The sequence below is a fragment of the Bos mutus genome, chromosome 9, assembly GCF_027580195.1.
Source record: "Bos mutus isolate GX-2022 chromosome 9, NWIPB_WYAK_1.1, whole genome shotgun sequence".
Classification (NCBI taxonomy): Eukaryota; Metazoa; Chordata; class Mammalia; order Artiodactyla; family Bovidae; genus Bos; species Bos mutus.
The window spans coordinates 87,406,861-87,420,237 of NC_091625.1; the positions used below are offsets into that span (position 1 = coordinate 87,406,861).

The 13,377-nt window shown below is 46.5% G+C and overlaps 1 protein-coding gene across 3 annotated transcripts in view; it reads left to right on the forward strand.

Moving 5' to 3' along the window:
* The first annotated feature begins 317 nt into the window (after window positions 1-317).
* The window catches only part of PLEKHG1 (pleckstrin homology and RhoGEF domain containing G1), a 249,046-nt gene continuing 235,986 nt past the window's right edge, over window positions 318-13,377 (forward strand). For 2 of the 3 annotated variants that reach the window (XM_070376859.1, XM_070376858.1), the window contains exon 1: window positions 393-529. The gene's annotated coding sequence lies outside the window, so the exon portion shown is untranslated. Of the gene's footprint in view, window positions 530-13,377 lie in introns of all 3 variants that reach the window. The other variant, XM_070376861.1, reaches the window with a different exon arrangement.

Consider the following 13,377-nt stretch of genomic DNA (forward strand, 5'->3'; position numbering starts at 1 on the left):
GTCTAACTAAAAGAATTATTTAGGGTACTCTTTTTACAAAATCATATGCAAAGTATCACGTTCAAGAGAAAGCTAAACCTGAGGATCCAGGGAACTGAAGAAAAGTGATGTGTCTGCGAAAACAGTAGCAGGGATTTTTTTTTTTTTTTTTTGGTAATTTTTTCCCCCAGGGGCTGTAATTTGACTGCTCTGTTTGGCAACCCTCCAGAGACAAGTCCAAGTGCTTAATCTCTTTCTCTCTCTCTCCCGCTCCTCCCCACCGTGCTCGCCCGGGCCGAGGGGAGGAGGGACCCAAGATCCGCTGCTCGCGGCGACGAGGCCCGCAACCCTGCGCCGGGAGGGGCGGGTCGGGGCGCGGCCGGCGAGCGGGGAGCGCGGCCGAGCGGCGGGGCCGAGCGCGAGGAAGAGGAAGTCCGAGCCTGGCGGCAGTGCAGGGCGCTCGGCTGGCGCCGCAGCCGGCGCAGCGCAGCCGCACCTTCCCCCGGCCGACCTGCGAGCGCGGCCCGCGCCGGGAGCCGGCCCTCCCCGGGTAAGTGTCCCTTTCGCTGGACACCGGGTCCTCTTCCAGGAATGGGACCGCGCGGCCGGGAACGCCGGGATGGGGGGGACGGGAAGGGGACTCCGAGGGGCGCCCCAGATCCGCAGGTGGAGGCGAGCGGACCGGGGTGCCGGGTTCCTGTTCCGCGCGCTCCCTCCCGGGTGGGGGCCAACGGGGCTGGGGGAGCGCCCCGCCGCCTCGACCCCGGCCCTCCGCTGCCCACCGCCGCCTGGAGGGGGCGACCCGCGGCCGCCACCGCCCGGCTCCGGGGGCCCGGCCTCGAGTCTCTGTGCTCCTCGCCCTCCACCCGCAGCCGCGGGGGCCGGAGCGTTCGCTCCTCGGAGAAGGGATTCCTCAGTGCGCTCGGGACTGTTACCAAGTCAGCCTTGCAACTCAAACGGGACAGTCCGAGAACGGGACCCGAGCGCCCGCCGCCCTCGGTCCGCTCCCGCCGCGGATCCCCGCTCCTGGCGCCCCAGACGGCGGACCGCGGTGGGAATCGGAGGCCCCGGCTCTGTGGCGCGTTTGGTTTGGAGGGTCCCAGCTCTGCAAATATTTCCTAGGGCGGGGGGCGGGGGAGGGGACGTGCAGGGGGGCTTGGAGTCGAAGCCGGTGGCCAGTCCATCACGGCGGTCAATGTAACCCCTGGTCCACGGGGACTTTGTCGACGGTCCTGGCCTCGGAGGACCGCCGGGGTTTGCGGTGATGCCCGCAGCCCGGTCTCCCAGCCTTTGTGTCCTCTAGTGAGAGTCTGGTTGTTAAACGAGAAGCCTAAGGAGGTTGTAATTGGGAAAAGTCGTTAAGCTGTGGCATTTCATTGCGTTTACGGGAAACAATGAGGTGGATGACTTTTTAAATGCTCCAGTGGAGTCTTGCTTGTAGGGCCGGTATTTCATTAAGCTCTGGTCCTTAACCCTCCCTTTGTAGCACCCTCAAGTGGCCATGGCTACTGCACATACTTTTCAAATTGTAGAGGGTGAGTCTGGGGGAAGGCTGTTTGCAGTCAGCATCTCCCAAGACAAGGTCAGTCACAGAGGGAGAGTGGTTTGGGGGTTTTCCGAGGACTGGGTACAGAACTTCCTTGTGTTTCGATTTAAACCAGAAGACCAGCATGTTGACTCTGGGTCAGATTCGCCTTCGAACAGAATACCAGGCCTAGATAGATTGTGTAATGCCATAAAAATAGTTATCAAGTGTTAAAATCAGCATCTTCGGGCTGCTCAGTTTCTGTGGTTGGCATATCTTTAAAGAATTTACAGGCTTTGGATTTTGATTAAACACTATTAAAACATTTCCAGGCCCATCGTGTCTGGGAGTAAGAAACTCCATCCTAATTTCATCTTTGCCAAGTCAGACCAGAGCAAGCGGCTCCACCTCGGGTGGCCTTGGCTTCCTCCCTTAAGAAATGATTTAGAGAAACCAGACAGTTTCTGAAGTTTCAAGCTCACTCCTTGCTACCCCTCCCCAATAAGCAGTACTTATTTGGTCTGCTGTATTTAAGACTTAGATCCAAAAGGGATGGTTTGGTATTATGGTCCTTTATCATCCTTGAGTCTGACTTTCCAGTTCCTCATGTTGCTCTTAGTCCTATTTGAAGCCTTGTGTCTGAGCCGCCAAGCACCTGAAGAAACATTTCCCCAGAGTTCTCTCTCCTCTTTGGTCCCATCCTATTAGGTCATCAACAGCTGTCACCTCATGACCTTCCTTTTTCCTGGTGTAGCTGCTCCCTGGAGCTTTCTGCTGAAGGGCAAAGCACAGTGAGAAACAGTTACCTGGCAGGCAGATCCATGCCCGAATCCTGCTTCCCTTGATGGTTTTTTCCTACTTATCTCCATCTTCACAATGGGCACTGGCTTCCTTCAGTGACTTTAATATGGATGATGGTACCAAATACAAACAAATATTTCCCTGGCAGACTCAATCTGTGCTTCAAAAAGGTTAAATGGTCACCTTTTAACAAAGCAAGAGGAAGTGGCAGTGTAAGTTTTCAAAAGCAAGAATAACCAGTACCGTTTTGTTCTCCTCCTTTGAGGCTATGATTTTTTTTAAAGTGACGTAATTAAGATTTAATGATTTGACACATAAATGTGGGAAATGCTTGAGCAGCGCTAAATCTTTAGAGCCTTTAGTAAACTGGAAGCAATTCCTGGATCTACACTCTGATTCTTCAAGGCTGCAGTCCCCTTTTCACAGATTTCTCTTCCCTCCCACCTTTTCCTGTGGATAGCTGATCTTTCACACAGTTGCCATCTTTGAATCCTCCTGCAGGCAAATTCAGAGAAGGCAATGGCACCCCGCTCCAGTACTCTTGCCTAGAAAATCCCATGGGTGGAGGAGCCTGGTGGGCTACAGTCCATGGGGTCGCTAAGAGTCGGACACGACTGAGAGACTTCACTTTCACTTTTCACTTTCATGCGTTGGAGAAGGAAATGGCAACCCACTCCAGTGTTCTTGCCTGGAGAATCCCAGGGACGGGGGAGCCTGGTGGGCTGCCATCTATGGGGTCGCACAGAGTTGGACACGACTGAAGCGACGCAGCAGCAGCAGCAGCAGCAGCAGCAGCAGCAGGCAAATTATATCCATGGAATAGTAAAACTAAAATGGCTCTTGGAAGATCTAGCCCAGCCCCTACATCTTAAAGATTTGGGAAGGCACTGGTGATTAAGAACAAGTGCTCAGAAACTAAGTTGACCTGTGTATCATTTGCTCAATAGCACTTTGACCTTGATCCCTCTAAGGAAATCCTATAGACATAGATTCTTTTATAACTGAGAAAATGTAACCGTCATAGTTGATCATTCTCTCTGGATTGTCTCACCTTTGCTCATTCCTTCCTCTGTCAGTTTAGGAAATGGTAAGCCTTCTTCCTTCTTAAGTGGTATTGTAGTAAGTGTTGGACACATTGTACGCTTCCAAGATGACTGCTTTTGATAAACCAAGTCCCACGAGTGAGTGATTTTCCTGGTAATTATACAACTCTCAACTGGAAGAGCTGTGATTTAACTCATGTTCATGTCTCTTAATCCGGAACTGTACTACCTAGAAATGGTGGTGGCATGGGGGCATATTTTAAATTAAATGTAATGATTCTTTGTTTCAGAAAAAAAAAGTCCCTTGCCTCTTTTGACCTAAAAAGAACATGGATTCCAAATCAAAATATTCATTTTTAAAGTAGAAATGGGAATAGAAATATTTTCTAGACAAAGACCCTAAGCAAGCCAGTACTCGTGTGTGGCAGGCTTCTCAAATATTAGTGTTTCATCACAATGTACATCAATCTTGCTTTACAAAATGAAGAGCTGACTCCAAACCATTTGGGCATTCAGGGCCATGGGCGTCTGTGCCAAGGAGAACTTACTGACTGCAGGGCCCGGTTTCAAGTAATTATGAGAGGACTACAGGCTCTGCTTCATGTTGCTCGGGCTGATGAAAAGCAACAGATGCTTTAGCAGAGATGATAGAAATATAGGCTGGCCATCCCAGCGAGGGGTCTGGGTTTGCTGTCAGAGTAGCTAGGCCCCAGGTCATCCAGATGCTGTGGAACAGCTTCATGGATGCCTGAGTGATCCCCATCCCAGGAATAAGGAGGTGCTGGTCGATCTAGCATAGTGTCCATATTCGAGTCATATCGGAGTTTCTTTTCAATCTGTATACACAAGAGTACCCAAAAATATTTCTCTGCTGAGATGCAAGGCTTGTAAAAATTTCCAACCCTAAACATCTCCTTTTGGTAAATATTGAATTACTGTTTGACAGAAAGCAAAAGTAGGCTGGATTCATGAATACAAAAAGTCCCTAACCCTTGTCTGCTTTTCCCCTTCCCATATAATCCCAGAGGAAGGGCAACTTGAGGAGTGTTAATGTTAGGCTAAGTTTTACAAAGGTTCCAGCTACACCCACTGGATGTACTAAACCGATGTCTTTAATTAAGAAAGCTGTTTGGGTAAGCTTTAATGACCAGGGTGCTGCTGAGCCTGTAGAAACCGCTTATCACCAGCATTAGGAAGATCAAACCATTGCAGCATTTGGCCGAAAGCTAGCAAGCCCTTAAGTGTGAGTAGGACATCTTTTTAAAATATCAAAGTTGAAATGGGTGTGAGTGTAATAATGATTGAGATTTAGAATTCTAATAAAAGTAATCAATAAATCAATGTCATTACACTGTTCAACTGGCTCTAATGTTTGAAGTGGCAAATAGATCTTACCATTGTCCACTCTGTGTCCAGTCACATTAAACACTGACTTAAATGACTTGAATCTGAATAAAGATGGATGAAGAGGAGGAGGAGGAGAAGTTCTACATCATGGGGTAGTGGGCCTTTTCCTGTAAAGAGCCAGATAGTAAGTGTTTCAGGCTTAGTGGTCCATGTATATCTCCATTGTTTATTCTTTGATTTGTAGAAGGGGGGACTGGTGGTTTACATAAGCTTGTTGTTTAAATATGTAAAAACCAACCTTTTCTTGAAAGCCATACAGGATAGGCTTTTTCACTGGGAACCTAAATATATGTTAGTAAACCAAAAAAGGAAAAAAAAATCTATGGCAGCCATTGTTTGGCAATTCTGTTGTAAGTGAAATATTCTGTTTGAACTATCATTCCCAAAATGACAAATGCCATAGGCTCTATCTAAGCTGTCTGGCTGTAGACTGACTTATAATCAAATCTCCTATGTTAATATTTTTTTTCCAATCACCCTTCTTTATTTGCTCTTTTCACTCGGCTTAGAAGTCTCTGTTAGTGATCAGTTGACAGGATTCTCAGCACCATATTTCAATATTCAGTCTTGAGTGAGGTATGGAACAGGCAGAGAAGTTCAGCTGGGATGTAATAAATTCCACAAAGAAACAGGTCATTGATGAAGCTCACCAATAACATGAAATAAAGTTCACACCCCCTAGGAAGGCAACCAAGGCCCTTGTGTTCTCTTTTCTGCTAGTACCTTCCCATGTACACTCTATGGCCCTCTCGTCCAAGATCACTCACAGAGCCCTAGATGAGCTGTGCTGTCTCTCACCAAAGGTGGGATCCTTCCATACAAAGTTTAACTATATATCTCTTTCTGATCTTACTGGGGAGAAACATGGGCGCCTGAATCTCTGTGCTAACACAGGACTTTATATGTGACTCAAGTAGATGGAGAGAAAAATGTAGTGATCCCCAGTGGACACACATTACCTTTCAAGGTTGCAGGGACCGTTTTATTCCTCTCTGTAGCTTCGGGGATCTTGTCTTATGTCTGTGGACCAGTCACTGAATCAGAACTGTTTCCAGGCTTTGTATGTGATACCGAGTATAGCATGGCGCTGATGTGTCTGGATTTGAAGTCAGGCTGAGCTGACATCTAGTCCTGGTTTCTCCACTTCACCTGCTGCCCATCTTTCAAGTTGAGAATAAGGCCTCTCAATTGCTAGGAATAAATGAGATTTTTTTTTTCTGTGAAAAACATTTAGTTCAGAGTCTGACATGTAGTGGAGAAGGCACTGGCACCCCACTCCAGTACTCCTGCCTAGAAAATCCCATGGATGGAGGAGCCTGGTGGGCTGCAGTCCATGGGGTCGTGAAGAGTCGGACACGACTGAGAGACTTCACTTTCACTTTTCACTTTTATGCATTGGAGAAGGAAATGGCAACCCACTCCAGTGTTCTTGCCTGGAGATCCCAGGGACGGGGGAGCCTGGTGGGTGCCATCTATGGGGTCACACAGAGTTGGACACAACTGAAGTGACTTAGCAGCAGCAGCAGCAAGTACCCATTGAATGTGGGCATGGGTGCTAAGTTGCTTCAGTTGTTTCTGACTCTGCGAACTGTAGCCCGCCAGGTTCCACTGTCCGTAGGATTCTCCAGGCAAGAATACTGGAGTGGGTTGCCATGCCCTCCTCTAGGGGATCTTCCCCACCCAGGGATCGAACCCACGTCTCCTGTGTTGCAGGTGGATTCTTTGCCGCTGAGCCACCAGGGAAGCCCACCCATTGAACAAGTTAGTGTTCCTCCATGCTTGCATACAAGGTTCAGCTCTGATGGTTTACATTGTGAGTTTGTCTCTTCTGTTTCTTAGTTCTGAAAGATTGACTTGTAGCTACCAAAGAGTAAAATATGGTAAATTATTGTCAGATGTTCATGATCCATTGCACTTTTAAAATAGTTTAAAATATTTGCTCATCTCATTGAGCAAAGTGTGTTGGTGATTCCTGCTGAAGTGAAATTGTTCTGCACATAACTTGAGGAGGAGCAAAGTTAAGCAGCTCCTGCAGCCGACAATATTTGGCAGCTGTCCGTAGAGTTGTGTGAATCTGTAATGCATAGCAATGCCATCCTAAGGGCTGCGAAGGCATTAGCTGGAGCTTGCTTCCTTCTGTTTCCCAGATTTAATTGAACATTAATACTCCCCTCCTCTGTATCCCAAGGGACCGATCATTCCTCTAACCAAGAAGGTCCTCTGTGATAATGAAATGGGGGGAAGGCTCCCTTTAGAACCACCACCCTCCCCTCCTCTGGCAATTCCCTGCACTTTCAAAGTCCGAGCAGTGTTCTCTTCTCTCCCCACTCCCTCCTTCCTGCTCAGAGCAAAAAGTACTGCTGAAGTCTTTGCTTTCTGACCACCCTCTACGCTCTGGTCCCTCATCCAGATCTTTTTCTGAACCCAGTCCGGAGCCTGCCCCAGCTCTCCTCTGCTGTCCAAGGTCTCAGCTTCTGCACGGATGACTCAATGGGATCTTTGACAATACTCGGCTATTTCTAGCTGTAATGAAGTGTGCTTTCATGCTGTTTTGATTTTAATTTCGACATGTCACTCAAGGCCTGCGTGCATGTCGGCATGCAGGTCCCCCACATGTGGGGAGCGTGCCTTTCCTTCTGTCCGCCTGGAGTCTGTCAGCAACTTCCACCCTCTCCCTGCCCTGGGAGGAAGCAAGTGCAGATCTTACTCCCTTCCAGCCACATCCTCCTTCCATCTTCTCCTGGGACTGAAGCCCTCGTGCTCTAGGAGTTCTTCAGAACCCACCGCATCTCCAGCTGCAACAGGAGTCCTTGGAAACAAGCAGATGCAAAGGAAAGGCCGTTTGGTTTGTAGGCATTCCCGGGATGCATAATAACCACAATCTGGCCTCAGGGTGATTTCAGGCCGTCTCCAACCTGTGACTAGAAAGCTGGTTGAAGTGGGACGGGTATGTGAAGGTGTGAGGCCACGAGGAAGCGGGTGGGCACTGATCCGAGGCCATCACCGAGTTCCCCTTACTTCCCGGGGCTGTGTGATTACAGGCAGTCCTCAAACACTAACATCTGTGCTTCTCTGATGTGCTGGGAGAGAGGGAAAAACTGTAATCTGGGGCATAAATATACGATCCTGTGTTTGTTCCCTTTAACCAAGTAAACCTGTTATTAGGTTAAGCATCTGTGTTGCGCTAAAATATTATAGCTGCTTCAAAGGAGGATACGGTTGCTCGTCTGATACAGCTTACAGTTTAAACATTTAGCTGTCTCACACTTTTAAAAATTTGAATCAACTAAGAATATGAATTATGAAGCATAGGAATCAAAATCCGGAATATAGGATTACTGAGGAGGGGGCAGAGGAGGAAATTAGAGGACACATAGACTTAATATTTTTTCCTTTTTACTTTGTACTAGAGTCTAGCCAGTTAACAATGTTGTCATAGTTTCAGGTGGACAGCGAAGGGACTCTGCCATGCATATACATGTATCTTCTCCCCCAAACTGACTTAGACTTTAAAAGTGAAATTTTTTTAAAGAAAACTCTTTGGAAGTTTGGGATTGACATGTACGCAGTACTATATTTCAAACAGATAACAAACAAGAACCTACTGCGTAGTACAGGGAACTCTGATCAATGTTTTGTAATAACCTAAATGGGAAAAGAATTTGAAAAAGAATAGATACACGTATGTGCATCACTGAATCACTTTGCTGTACTCCTGACACTAACACAACATTGTAGATCAACTATGTAGTCATACTCCAATATCAAATACAAATTAAAAACAAAAAAGGAGGAAAATCCTTCCATTCCCTCATGCCCTTCCCATCGTAGATCAGTTTTAAGAGAATAACTTGCTAAGAATTAATGAGGGTGAGGCTGGAAGGGTGATGAGATGAGCAGGGGACAGGATGGGAAATGGGCGCCCAGATGGGCTGATGAGGATTGGCTGTGTCTAGGAAAGTGCTCTGAGAGATATTTGCAAGCTTTTGCAATATAGTTATGGAACAAAATCTTGGTGGTCTTGGCTTTTTTCCACTTTTCTTCAATGTCTATATGAGATAAATGCTTCTTTCCCTTCTCTTCTTTAACAGTTGTTTAAACTCTAAGGAATTAGTGCTTAATCACAATATTTAATGGTATCTGATCTTGACACTAAAATGGCAAGGAAGATAATGTGCAAATAATGTTTTGTGGCCTGTGGACCCCCTTTGGCCCATGGGTGTAGTAAGCACAAGGATGAATTACCTCGAGCAAGTTGGAATCCATTTGACTTCTTCAAAGTGTCATTATTTGGAAACTCTGTTTCTTCCTTCCTTTCTTTCTTTCTTCTTATCCTGTTGCTGCTGCTGCTGCTAAGTCACTTCAGTTGTGTCCGACTCTGTGCGACCCCATAGACAGCAGCCCACCAGGCTCCCCCGTCCCTGGGATTCTCCAGGCAAGAACACGGGAGTGGGTTGCCATTTCCTTCTCCAGTGCAGGAAAGTGAAAAGTGAAAGGGAAGTTGCTCAGTTGCGTCCGATTCTTTGCGACCCCATGGACTGCAGCCTACCAGGCTCCTCGGTCCATGGGATTTTCCAGGCAAGAGTACTGGAGTGGGTTGCCATCACCTTCTCTGTCTTATCCTGTTAGGAAAGCAAATACTGAGAAGTTCTAAAAATTGAGTTGTGATGAGTGCTATAATAGCCATACCTTTCAGAATCCAGAATCTCCCTGACAAGCAGAAAGAGACTTATTTCACTGAATGATCTAACACGTCAAGATAAGAGACTCTAAATTTCCACATAGGAAGTAAACAGATGTTTGTTTTTACCTTCTTACCACATGAAGCAGAGAGCACATTACTAGCTAAAGACAGAATAGCTAGCAGCAACTATTCTAAAAAATACCTTTGGCTTTGGTTTACAAATATGAGCAGAAAACATACTTTTCAAAAGTTCAGAAACAAAATACTATGCTCTTAAAAGAGAAAATTCTTACTTGATGCTTCTATATGCATAACAGGCATAGCAGTCAAATCTAATACTCTTCTGCTTTTTTCTTTTGCGTGTGCGCGTGTGTGTGTGTGTGTGTGTGTGTGTGTGTGTGTGTGTGTGCGCATGCGCACAAGCACGCTCTCAGTTGCTCAGTCATGTCAGATCCTTTCGGACCCCATGGTCTGTGGCCCAGCAGGCTCCTCTATCCATGGAATTTTCCAGGCAAGAATACTGGAGTGGGTTGACATTTCCTCCTCCAGAGGATCTTCCTCACCCAGGGTTTGAACCCCAGTCTCTTGTGTCTCCTGCATTGGCAGGCGGATTCTTTACTACTGTACTACTGTACTGGGAAGCCCGTTTCTTTGCTTACTTATTGTAATGCCAGTTCAAGCACTGCTTCTGTGCCATTAATTATGGGAAAAATGGTGTGCATAGAGGAGATAAGTTTGTTTTTCTAAGGTCTGAATATTGAGTTGAAATGTGGGAATAGTCTGAAATTCGTCAATCTGTATATGTCATTTGAATGTTATTTGAAAATGCCTGCTAACCTAGGGGTAAAACCATATAATAAAGATATTGTGAGGCTTGAATGCTTAATGTATATATAGCACCCCATACATAATAAACCCTTGATAAATAATGGCTCTTTTACTGTGTTTACTGGGTGTCACACTTCAGTTTTATTCCCTGCTACTAGACGTCTGGAACAATAAACCAACATGAAAATAACCGAGAAAAAACATCTCAATGGTAGAAGACAGCCTTTGTCCCGAGGCAGGGGTAAGAGAGAGGGAAGAGGAACACTTTGTTCTGTTAGTTTTCACTGTAGTAGAGACAGAGTACACACTGCACTTGGAAATTCAGATTAGTATGAGCCTATCAACAAATACGGTTTCCTAAATTCTGGGGATAGAGTGATGAACAGAACAGACCAAGTCTGGAGTGAAGGGAAAAATAGTATGTGACGAGCACTTTAAAGAAAAGAGGGAAATACGTGGCGGAGAGGGGAGGGCTAGTGGCTTGCCATTTGCTGGATGATCAGAAACGCCTATCTGAGCTAGTCCTTGAAAAGTGGACCTTAAGATATGAGGGAAGAACATTCTAGGCAAACAGGGGGAAATAAATATGGAGGCCCTAGGAGAGAAGTAAATTCTGTGAGTTCTTGAGAAAAGCAGGCTGTGTATATGAACAAGGGGGCGGGGGCAGAAGAAAGTGAGAAGTGAGGGTGAAGAGGGAGACAGAGCCCAGATCTCCTAGCACTTAAAGGTCTTTCAGTTCAGTTCGGTTCAGTTCAGTCGCTCAGTCGTGTCCGACTCTTTGCGACCCCATGAATCGAAGCACGCCAGGCCTCCCTGTCCATCACCAACTCCCGGAGTCCACCCAAACCCATGTGCATTGAGTCGGTGATGCCATCTAACCATCTCATCCTCTGTCGTCCCCTTCTCCTCCTGCCCCCAATCCCTCCCAGCATCAGAGTCTTTTCCAATGAGTCAACTCTTCGCATGAGGTGGCCAAAGTATTGGGGTTTCAGGTTCAGCATCAGTCCTTCCAATGAACACCCAGGACTGATCCCCTTCAGGATGGACTGGTTGGATCTCCTTGCAGTCCAAGGGACTCTCAAGAGTCTTCTCCAACACCACAGTTCAAAAGCATCAATTCTTCGGTGCTCAGCTTTCAATGGATACATGTATATGTATGGCTGAATCCCTTCACTGTTCATCTAAAACAATCACAACACTGTTAATCAACTATATGCATTCGTGCTAAGTTGCTTCAGTCATATTCGACTCTCTGCGACCCTGTGAACTGTAGCCTGATGGGCTCTTCTGTCTATGGGGATTCTCTAGGCAAGAATACTGGAGTGGGTTACCATGCCCTCCTCCAGGGGATCTTCCCGACCCAGGGATCAAACTGGAGTCTCTTATGACTCCTGCATTGGCAGGTGGGTTCTTTACCACTGCTGCTGCTGCTAAGTCTATACCCCAATACAAAATAAAAAGGTGGTTTTTTTTTTTTGAAAGCATGATGCAAAGCCAGTGGAGGGCGTGGTGGAGGGGAGTGACAGAATCTGATTACTGATCATTCAGTTGGGAGCAGTGGTACAGAGAGGATGGTGCAGAGGTGGGGGTAGGAGTTGCGGCTTGATTCAGAACTGGAACGTCGGCCAAGACGGTGCAGCTGAAGGAGAAGGAATTTATGGGACGCAGGGAGCAGCGTGGCCTCTGTTATTTGTTTCAACCTATCTGCTTACCAGCCATTCCCCGTCTCCTACTTCCATTGCCCTCTCTCCTTCGGCTCCCGTAAATAAAGTAACTAAAGCGGCACGTGGCCGTAAGGGATGCTCTCCCTGAAGCCATGATGGACCAGCTCACCTCCCCACACCCCCTCCCTTCTAGAACTCGGTGTTCCTGGTAACCATTAGTTGTCTGCCTTCCCTCACTAGACCACTGGCTCCGTGAAGGCAAGTGTTTGAACAAAACAATTTTCTCTTTTACTAGTTGAGATGAGCTTTTAAAAAGTCTGGACAAAAATCTCTGTTTTTCACAAATGAGTTGAAGAAAAGAAATTTTGAGTAGGTGGCTAAATATTTGGAGAAGGACCAGGAAGAAGAGGAAGAGGAGGGAAGGAGAGAAGAGAAAAAGAGAAGAAAAGGAAAGAAGAGAAAAGGCTAAGAGAAAGAGCAGGAGACCCATTGGGGAGATCCAGAGGAGCTCTCATGAACACTTCCGAAAGGGTTCTGCAGAAAGATGTTTTTGTTCCAAGGATTTTCTGTAAGAGGAATCCAGTAGCTACTGGTGTAAAACCTGTAGCGCCTGTGGTATGTGCGGTGCTTTATGAATAAGTAGGTCCATGGTCTGCCTTGCCCTGGTTTGCAGGGCACTTGGAAACTCAGTGATGCTTATTCTGAAATAGGAACAACTGTAGAGAAATTGAGGTGCTCAGAATTCTTTCTGATACTCCAACCCTATACCTATGCCTTCTTATGCATGGGGAGCGGGGTCACCCCAGACCCTTTGGTAGGTTGTGAGTCTCTAGGGGCATAGTTCAGTTCAGTTCAGTTCAGTCGCTGAGTCGTGTCTGAGTCTTTGCAACCCCATGGATTGCAGCACGCCAGCCTTTCCCTGTCCATCACCACCTCCCAGAGCCTACTCAAACTCGTGTCCATTGAGTTGGTGATGCCATCCAACCATCTCATCCTCTGTCATCCCCTTCTCCTCCTGCCTTCAATCTTTCCCAGCATCAGGGTCTTTTTCACATGCATCAGTTCTTCTCATCAGGTGGCCAGAATGTTGGCATTTCAGCTTTGTGTTCCAAATGGAGAGCGTGGTCACTGGCACACCCAACTGTTTGAGCTGAAGTAGGGTCCAGGTGTCTATTTTCACTGCAAAATGCACGTGAGAAGTTTGATGTTCAGTGTGAGTGTGGGGATTTTGGAGGAAAACCTTAACTCTAGTACCATCTTGAAGCTTAGAAATGTAAAAACAAATTTGAGAAATCTATATTTACTATTCTCAAATTCTGAATTTAGCATTCTTACTGGAAAAAAAATACGAATATAGCTAAACCACGTTGTTTACTGTTATTTTAAAATGGTACAGTAATTGCTCTGTTCTTTGTAAATTTAGTTGATTAAGACCGGTCTTTCACA